A 9,882-nucleotide genomic window follows, 5' to 3' on the forward strand; every position below is an offset into this window, starting at 1 on the left:
GAATCCTTTCTAATGAATTCCAGGTAATAGCCGCAGGTATACCAGTAGTGGGCAGGATCCTGGTGAGAGACAGACTCCTTGCTACTCTGTCCAGCAAGGAAAAAGGAAGCCCAGGGAACAGCAAGCTTCCAGAGGAAGCCCCTGATTGGTTGGGGTCAGGGTGCCATGCTTTCCGTTTACCATTCTTTCTGCCAACCTGCTTTGTTAGGAGGGCTGCAAAGGCAAGCTGAAACACACAGAACCGCTGGGAGTGAGAGAAATTACCATAGAATGAGCAATGGGATGAACGAGTGAATGAATAACCAGGACCTATGGTTTACGTTTATTTTCACACAGAGATCTCAAGATAAGTTTCAGAAAGGTAAAAGGCATAGGAACCGCCATGGAGGAGACCTGGGGAAATTGTGGGGAAAACGAATTTCATCAGTGCTCTGGGAACCTCTGGCTGTTGATTCCCCCTGACTCTGCACCTTTTCAGAGGCCGGTGGGCTGCTTCTCTCTCCGAGCCAGAGGTCCATGGGTGCGTGTGTGTTTCCGGGGGTGGAAGGCGATACCTGGCTGGCCCCCTTTCACCCACCACCTGCTCTCTATGCCACTGACTTGCTGGAAGACCCTGAACAAGAATGTCACCTGTCTAAGGTTTAATGTCAACATCTGTAAAAGGTGGGGGTTTGCCCACCCTATGATGCAGCAGGGCTGTTTCTAGATTTTGTTCTCCAGAAATACTATCCCAGCGGCCCCCGATGTACATACAAAGATGTTCATTGTTCGTTCACAGCAAAACACTGCGGACTGGGTGATTCAGTTTAAGCACAGCTGGACAACAGAAAAACCCACAGCTGTTAACGCCGGGAAGAAAGGATACCTGCCCAAATGCTGTCAGTGGTAAACCTTGGAGTGAGATTGGGGGTGTGGCAGACTCATTTTTTACAAGTACTTATTTTTTACAAGTACTACATATGAGTGGAATCATAAAGTATTTGTTGCTGATTAATTTTTAAACTCTTGCTCTGGTTACAGTATTAACCAGTCACTTAGGGAAAAAAAGTCATTTTCATTTTCTCATACCCACACACATTGTTTACAGTTTCACATTGCTAGAAGCAAATCAGGCTCTAGTTTGAAAACAAAACCAGCCTCAAATGAGCGAGAGGGAATTTGCCCACACAGCACCAGGGCCACGGGCAGATCACTTCAAGATGAGAAATCTGGGTAAGTCAGGTGGAGCAAGCAGAATTTTATATGAAAAGAATAAAAGATGAGGGAGGGGAACTTTGGAACTGAGCTATCCGTCCAGTCCAGACAGCCTGGAGCCTCAACACCTGCAGTCTTCTAATTCCAGAATTTCGTTTTTCTAAGCTTGCCTGACCACCAGATTCTAGAATTCTCAGTTCCATATGGGTCTGACCATTGTGTTTTTCTACCCAGCTGTGCCTCAGGATTCAGGGTCCTGCCCAAGCCCTGGGCTCTGAACTGCTCCCTGGGGGGCAGCCTGGCAGAGTTGTGGACAATAGGAGCATTGTGAGACCTCTGGAAACTGGGGGGGGGGGGGAAGGGGACTGGGGGCAGCAGGAGGCGTGTGGGAGGCTCGGGTGGCAGGAGTGGCAGCTGCTTTGCAGCTTTCCTCTGTCCTCGCTGGCTGGGCCAGCGGCATACTGTGAGCATGCCAGGATGTCCTGAGCCCCAGCCTGCCTAGATGTGCCCTGGGTCCCCTGGAATCCCAGCTGTGTCTGAGGACAGTTTGGCTATCTCAAGCCTTTCTCCATAGACCATGCTTCTGCCCACATATACATATAGACACGTTGTGGAAAATCTGTCCGGGACTGGGCATTGTGGCCTTATCCTTAAAACCAAACAACCCTCCCACTAACCCCTCCAGAACAGAGGGGTGCTGCCTGAGAGGGGAGACTAGAGCCCAGGGAAAGAGATGTGTTTGCCCAGGGTGGCAGAGGCACGGAGGGGGAGCTGAGACGGAACCCCCGACCCTCACTCTCTGTGCCACAGGCTGCTTGGTGAGGCCTCAGCCTGCCACAATGTCCCTTGTCCCTTTGGCTGCCCCTGAAATGCCTATCGCTACTATTCCAAATCCTACACAGGCTTTAAGGCCCAGTTTAGCCATCACCTCCTCCCTAAAGCCTTCCCAAATAGGCCCAGACAGAAACCATGAGTCCAGGTGTTCTCACAGAATCCCACCCTTAGAATTAGACGGAACCCAGAGGGGATATCCTTGCTGATTTCAGAGAGGAATTTCCACATGCCTACCCTGGGAGGACTGGTAGACCAGCGTGGAAGACAGGTATGTAAACAACTGCAAAAACAGTCACAGAAAGAGAAGATAGGGGATGTGATGGAGAGATAAGCAAAGTGTAACAGAGCTTCCAGAAGTAGCCTCTCATTTCCTGCCCAGGGACTGAGGGCTGCATGGAGGAGGTGGCATTCATTTGTGCATAAGTATCTCTCCGCACTGGACTATGAGATCCTTAATGATACTGATAGCTCACCTTTATGAGCACTAACCACATAGCAGACGTTGTGTGTTTTGTTCACCTTCACCACCTCTTTGATTCCTCACAAGTCTATGAGCTGGGGACTCTCGCATTATCCCCATTTACTGTTGAAGATGAGGCTCTGAGAGATTGAAGTCGGCTTGAAGCCACACAGTTGGCAAAAGGTGCAGTCAGAACTCTGCCTAGCTCTTTCTGACTTCACAAAGAACTTTCACCACAAACATGTGGTACAGTGTGTCCAGTGTGTCCAGTTCCTCACTGCACACCTAGTTTGCACTGTAAATTCGTTCATGGTTATGTACCTGTGAGTTTGGTGAGCAAGAATTTCCCAGGAGCCCCAGCTCTACAGCCCCCGGAGGCCCTGCTCATAATGCTCCCATCTCACTCCCAACTGTCAAACACGCTGGGTGCTGGGATTCTCCCAGCAGGCTGCAGGGTTGGTGCTTGGGTGCTGATATAGTATATTCAAAGCCCTCGTAATTGAGCTCCTTCTGCTCCACAGGAGGGGCTCAGGGGAGAAATTCAGCGGGAAGGAGCCGAAGAGAGACTGGAGGGCCTGATTTAGGGCTGGGTCTGCAAAGCCAGCCCCTACTTATGCTTTGATTCTTTAGGGGTGACTGGGGGTTATGGTGGAGATCATGGGGGCTGGAGCTCTCCCAACTACCCCTCAGTATCGACCTGGCCAGCTCTGAAAGTCCCAAGCAAGCAGAGTGGGAAATGGTTACTGAGCCTTCCTGACATAGGAAGGGCACGTCCCCTCTGAGGAGTAAGCAACAAGGACGGAGCTGTCAGTTACCCAGAAGATCAGACCACCTGACAAGTCTCGGATGCTAGAAAAGGGCTGTTTGCGTCCCACTTACCTGACTGTCCACATGGAACAGTGAGCAAAGCAGCTCTTCCTGTCTAAAACAGGAAGTGAGACTTATCTGGTAAAGCTCTGAGAGGGAGTTGCTTTTTCCTCTCAACAGGACAAAGGTTCGCGAAGGCACACCTCATCTCCAGATGACACAATACAACACAACTGGGACGGATGTGAGTAACACCCAACACTTGTATCACACTACATATATGCTGAGACGTAGAAGAGCCAGGCACGTGGGGGAGAATTATTCTCTCCATTTGACTGATGAGGAAGCAGAGGTTCAGAGAAGTTAAACGTGTCTGAAATCGCCCAGCTTCTAAGGAGGCAACGTCAGCTTGAACCTAAGTTCCCTGCCATTTCCCAACCATGACCAGAGAGTGAAATCCACTCTCCCATATCCACTGGCCCCAGGGAAAGATATGGAGGTGGGGTGAGGTTCCTTGACCTTGATCAAGTGGCTAAATAAGGACAGGGTGCAGCCAGAAATAAGGAAACGCTGGGATTTTCAGCTGCAGGCTTGACAGAAACGTAGGGCCACAGGAACCAAGATGATTTGCTGCTTCCCATACCCTCTCCTTCTGGAAAACATCAGGAAATTGATGGTCAGGCTTTGAACTTCAAATTGCCTTGCTCTCAGCCTCTTTCTGATGCCCTTCCCCCACCCCGGAGGCCAGCTCCTGACCCCCAGCCACAGCACACGCCAGCACATCGCATGGCCAGTCTGCAGCGCAGGCTGGGGGTGGGGATGAAAGGCACTGATGGGAAGAGCCAGTGACAGCCAAGCCACGGTTTTCATTTGCTAAAAGACTGTACCAGACAGTGCATCCATTCATCATTTATTCATTCTACGCCTCTACGTTCTAGAAGGGATTTAAGGCACACTTCATCACTTATTCATACAGTAAGTCCCCACTTAACGTGGTTGATAGGTTCCTGGAAACAGACTTCAAGCGAAACGATGTACAAGGATACCAGTTTTACTGTAGGTTAATTGACAGACACAAAAGCTAAGTTCCTATGGCCTATTTCTGGTCACAAACACATCACCAAAGTGCTATGTGAGGACCCAAAACACTTCTAAGATTGAACACCGAAGTAAACGTGAGCTATACATACATTTAAGAAAGATTAATAAAAACAAATAAGAAAATTATTTTCCAACCTTCTTATTCCAGTTGAAGGTCACGGGTGGCCTCCCCCAGAAGCTCCGGCTGTAAGGCGGGATCCACCCTGGACAGGACACCCTTCCATCACAGGGCCACTCACACTCACTCAGATTGGGAGAATGCAGATATGCCAACCACCTCATGTGCACGTCTTTGGGATGTGGGAGGAAACCGGAGTACCCGAAGCCACGGGAAAACATGCAGACCCCACACGGACAGTGACCCGGCTGGGAGTTGGTTGGTTGGTTGCTTTTTTGTCATCAACCTTATAATGAAACAATGTTGAACGAAAAATATTATTCAAGGACCTGCTATACACTTACACCGGGGGTGCCAAAAAAAGTGTACACATGACTTGTATTCATCTTTTGTTACTGGTATATGTTATTATAATTTTAATAGTTTGTTTCCTTTCTTAAAATGTGTCTATATTTTGTTGGCACCCTCTGTACTGTTTCATTCAACCCTCACTCATTTCCTCATGCATTTATCATTTACTCATTCAATAAATTCTCTTTACGGCAAAGGCCACGGATCCCAAGTGCTACCTCTTTGCGCAAGTGTTCATGAGGCTCCTGGCCCCCTTCTGGATGTTACCCAGAATTCTAGAACTGCAGGGCTGCAGGCTTCAGGCAACAGCTGGTCTCACTGCCTCATTTTGCAGATGAGATGGTCAGTAACCACTGAAGGTCAAGGCCGTACTGCAAACAGAAGTCCTATCTTGGGTCCACAGTTCCGTGTATCAGGAAGCCAGAGACACTGTGAGAGGAAGCCTAGGCCACCAGAGGCTGGTCTGTGGCGAGAAACCAGCTCTCAGCCACAGGGTCTGAAGATCAACGTTCCAGCCCCAGCTGTTCACTGCCCCTGCTCACATTCGTACGCCCTGGGCATCTCCACCGGCATCTCCCACTGACTCCTCAAACTCGTGTGAACCCAGTTGTCTGCCCACCTGCACATGCCTCCTCTTCCACACCTGCTCCACCCACCCCATCTCCCAGAAGCAACTGCCAGATGCCTGGGCTTCTCTCCCACCCCCACCCCCACATGCAGCCAATGGCCAAGTCCTGTCCTCTGTAACCTCTCAAATTGCTCTTGAATTCCCCTGCCTCTCCCCATGCCTGCTGCTGCCACTGTGAGACCCAGCTCGAGACAAGTGCCTCAGCCTCTCTGTGAACCGACCTCTACGCTGTCTCTACAGGCCTGCCTTTGGTCCATGGAAGAATAGATGGAGAGAGGCTGAGCCCAGCTGTATCACAAAGCAGCCATGCTGATCCACACAACCTTTCTGCCTCTTTAATCTGGGACTCTGACTTCCAACGTCACAGACAGCTCATAATAATGAATTCAGTCCCTAATCACACTCTAGGCCAGGTGCTGTGCTAAGTACTTTATATAATTTAACCAACAGAACAATCCTGAGGCAGGTGCTATCCCATTTTATAGATGAGGAAAGTGAGGCATTGAGAAGCTAAGTAACTTGGCCCCTGGTCACACAGCTAGTATGTGGAGCCAGGATTCAAACCCAGATCGCAGCAAGCCCAAGCCCACACACTTTGCTATACTATCTTCTCTTGTGGGTGCATGAACTTTAGGTAACTGGGGGAGCACCCAGAGGCCCCCATTCCCTGATGACAAAACCTTCACTCCCTTTACGCATGGGAGAATTATGAACTGACTTCCTCCACTCTGGGCAGCTGCCATAAAGATCCTGAGAGTTGTCTGCAGCTGCTGAATGCCCTGCCTTCCTCGAGCGGTACCAGGCAGAGTTCAGCAGTGCCTGCCCCCTCACGAGGGCTGCTGGCTGCCCAGCACTGCCGCTGGACCCGGACCAAGCCACTGGAAAATGGCCCCAAGTCGGGCGCACTCACCGGGTCTGTGACTTGGGGCTCCTGAAATGGCCCATCTCCCAGCAAGGTGACAAGAGTGCCGAGAGGCTGTGTCAGACACAGCACACCTTGACCTGGCCTGACTTTCATGGTGGAGACAGCAGACTCTGACATGAAGTATGAGACTCTGGTGTTGAATGCAAACCAAGTTAACCGTGGGGGCTGCTCAGGTGGGTCTGAATTCCTATGAGCCACCAGTGCCACGTGTCAGGACTGGTGGTGGGTACAGCGGAAGAGATGGTGCTGGACAGGCTGTTCGTTAGGCCACGGAACCTGAGAGTAGGCATCACTGTCGGGGGTAAGGAGGCCTGGCTGGCACTGGCCTGGAGATCGAAACGCTTGGCAGGATCCCTACTCTGCCGCTCGTTAAGAGTCCAGCAAGGTAACAAACGAAGAATTTGGAAAGCTACCAAGAGCCCTGTGAATGTCTGCATTTATTATTCAGAGAGGCTGCTTGTGTTTTTCCTTTCTTTGGAAGGTGGGTGACTTGGAGGATGGTGTTCCAGAGACAGCTCAGGCTTTAGAACTGGGCTGACCCCGGTTCAATCCTGGCTCCTCTTTTGTTCTGGGAAACTTGCACAAGTTCTGTACCCTCCCTGGGTGAAGAATGGCTTCCCACCTCACTTCGTCCAGCCTTAGAGTCATCTACAGGGCCCTAGCTATATACCGTGTTGCCCCGAAAATAAGATCTACCCGGACCATCAGCTCGAATGCGTCTTTTGGAGCAAAAATTAATTAACACGGGCTTATATTAATTTTTGCTCCAAATGACGCATTCCAGCTGATGGTCCGGCTAGGTCTTATTTTTGGGGAAACAGGGTATGACGGGGAGCTTCACCCCTCTTTGGCCTCTCCTCCACCCTTCCCCCTTGCTCACTCTGCTTCAACTGACCTTTTCACTACATTTTCTCAACACACAATACATGCTCTAGCATCAAGCACGTTGCACTGGGTTTCCTCTTCCTGGAATACTTTCTTCAGATATCTGCAATGTTGTCTTCTTGCCTCATTCAGGTCTCTACCCAATGACACCATGTGCTATTTTCTATCCTATTTGAAATGGTAATTCCTACCCTTGATTTTTCTCCTCTACACGTATTTCCATCCAACATACTAAATATGGTTTATCACCTGTCTCCACCCATTAAAATGTAAGCCCATGGAGGACAGGGTTTTTAATTTAAATTTTTTTAAATTGTTTTTAGGAATTTTGTCTTTTATCCACTTCCATTATTTCCTCCTTGCCTAGCAGTTTCACTTGCAGGAAAAGGATCCAACCCCTGTGCCTAAAATCCTAGTGTGCCTGATACACAGTAGGCCCTGTTAGATTCCTAGGGCTGCGGTAACAAATCACCACAAACGTGGTGGCTTAAAACAGAAACTTATTCTTACAGTTCTGGAAGCCAAAAGCCTAAAATCAAGGTGTCAGCTCTAGAGGAGAACCTATTCTTGCCTCCTTCTGCTTCTGATGGTTCCAGGTGGACCCGAGCTTGTGGCTGCATAACTCTAACCTCTGCTTCTGTCTTCATGAGGCCTTTTCCTCCTTTTCTGTGGGTGTCTCTTATAATGACACTTGTCACTGGATTTAGGGGCCACCTGGATAATCCAGGATGATCTTATCTTGAGATCTTTAAATCTATGAAGACCTTTTTCCAAAAGTCACATGACAGGATCCAGGAGTTAAGATACCGACATTATCTTTTCAGGAACCAGCATTCAAGCCACCACAGCATTCAACAGTAACTTTCATATAAGTGAGAAAAAATGAAGATACCGAAAAGCTTATAAATTTGAAATGTGAGGGAGGAGCATGCATTATAGGCCAGGCAGCATGCTAGACATTTAAATAGCACCTCCTTTATTCCTCACGACTCCCCAGGAAGGCAGATTCTACTATCCTTGTTTTATATGCAAGGAACAAGGGCTCGGAGGTGAAGGGACATGCAAGCAGGGACTTCCACCCCAAGAGCCACACTAGTGCCCAGCTCAGGGTGACAGGTCCAGCACTGACACCCAGGATAAGAGGAAGCCATTCCACCCAGCTCTAGCCACTGCCTGCCATTGAGCTCCCCGTGACAATCACCTGGTGCAGGCCTGGCTCTACCCGGCAGCAGGCACGAAGAATGAGAACCCTCAGGTGTATGGCACGTGCACACGCATTTCATCTCACGACCTGGGGAGGCGATCTTTCATTGTCAGACAGGGCGACCAGCCCAAAGGTCACAGAGCAAATTAGTGACACAGTTCAGACTTGAATCCAGATGTCAGCCCTTCAAGTCAATGGCTCTTTCCATGTTCTCAAGCTCCCTTATTGCCAGAACTCAAGAGCCCAATCACACAGGTGAGCACAAAGCCTAGCTTGAGAATTCACAGCACTGTCACCAGGAAGTGGGAACAGCCCCAGTAGCCATGTCCAAGTTACAGAAAACACCGGTTTGCTAATATACACACAACAAAGATTTTTAGGAGTTATCTACTGCTATTTCACCTCTTCTGCCAGTCTTAAGGTAGGACTTCCTCAAGTAAAAACACAAGTTTGGGAAACAAAAGACCTGTCTTCATTACCTACTACCTTGACCTTGGACAAGCTATTTAATTACTCCATGCCTCACTTTCCTCAATAAAATCAGGATACCAAGTTTATCTATATCTAGAGTAAGTGAGATAACAAATAAACTATGCAGGCTCACTCCTGAATATAAAGTTCCTACAGCTCCAAGAACTTTCATCTTTGCTGGGCGGTCAGGTGAGATGCCTCAACCAGCTTCAGTCAAGTTTTCCACGGTCATAGATCTGCATTATCTGTGCTTTGAAAAGCTTAAAAATCGGCTGATTTTTAAGTAAGGGCTGCTAGGTTTTGAGGTACAGAAGATGCCATCTCAGAGCAGTCCCCAAGATGGCAGACCCTATATGGATGTCTAAGGGAGGGGTGGCAGTGAAAGCGAAACACAGGCACAGTTCAGTTGTGACTGGTCACGAAGGTGCTGGCAGGCACACAGCAGTATCAAGAGGGGACAAGAGGCGGCACACAACATAAATCAAGGCTTTCCTTCCATGTGAGGAATCGAAGGCCTGGGCGGCAGACAGTAGAAAACAGTAGTAGTTTGGAGCCAATTCTTGGCTTTTCTATAACGATGTAATATTGATCGAGTCACTTAACTCCCCGAGTCTAATTCCTCATCCACAAAACGGGGGCACTACTGCTAAACCCGAGGCGTAAGGTGCGAGCGATGGACGTGGATTCCTCTTAGCGTAGTTCCTGGCAGTAAGAGGTGCTCAGTGGCCCTCCCGCTAACGTGCATGCAAATCATAGCAGGTCACTCCACGCCCACCGGATTCTCGTGAGGTGCAAACAAGATACTGAATATGAAAATGTCCTATAAACTGAATGGTGCTTTACGACACCGGGATTAAGTAATTCCCTGTAAACACCGGTAACGGAGGCACGGGGGAAGTACCAC

The 9,882-nt window shown here is 49.1% G+C and overlaps 1 long non-coding RNA gene across 1 annotated transcript; it reads left to right on the forward strand.

Moving 5' to 3' along the window:
• Positions 1 to 1,162: 1,162 nt before the first annotated feature.
• On the forward strand, positions 1,163 to 5,497 carry LOC117028908 (uncharacterized). Its single transcript, XR_004424159.1, has 4 exons — positions 1,163 to 1,212; positions 2,241 to 2,296; positions 3,476 to 3,539; positions 4,545 to 5,497. It is a non-coding gene; the product is annotated as an uncharacterized LOC117028908 (long non-coding RNA).
• Positions 5,498 to 9,882: the final 4,385 nt, after the last annotated feature.

Source organism: Rhinolophus ferrumequinum, chromosome 10 (assembly GCF_004115265.2).
Source record: "Rhinolophus ferrumequinum isolate MPI-CBG mRhiFer1 chromosome 10, mRhiFer1_v1.p, whole genome shotgun sequence".
NCBI lineage: Eukaryota > Metazoa > Chordata > Mammalia > Chiroptera > Rhinolophidae > Rhinolophus > Rhinolophus ferrumequinum.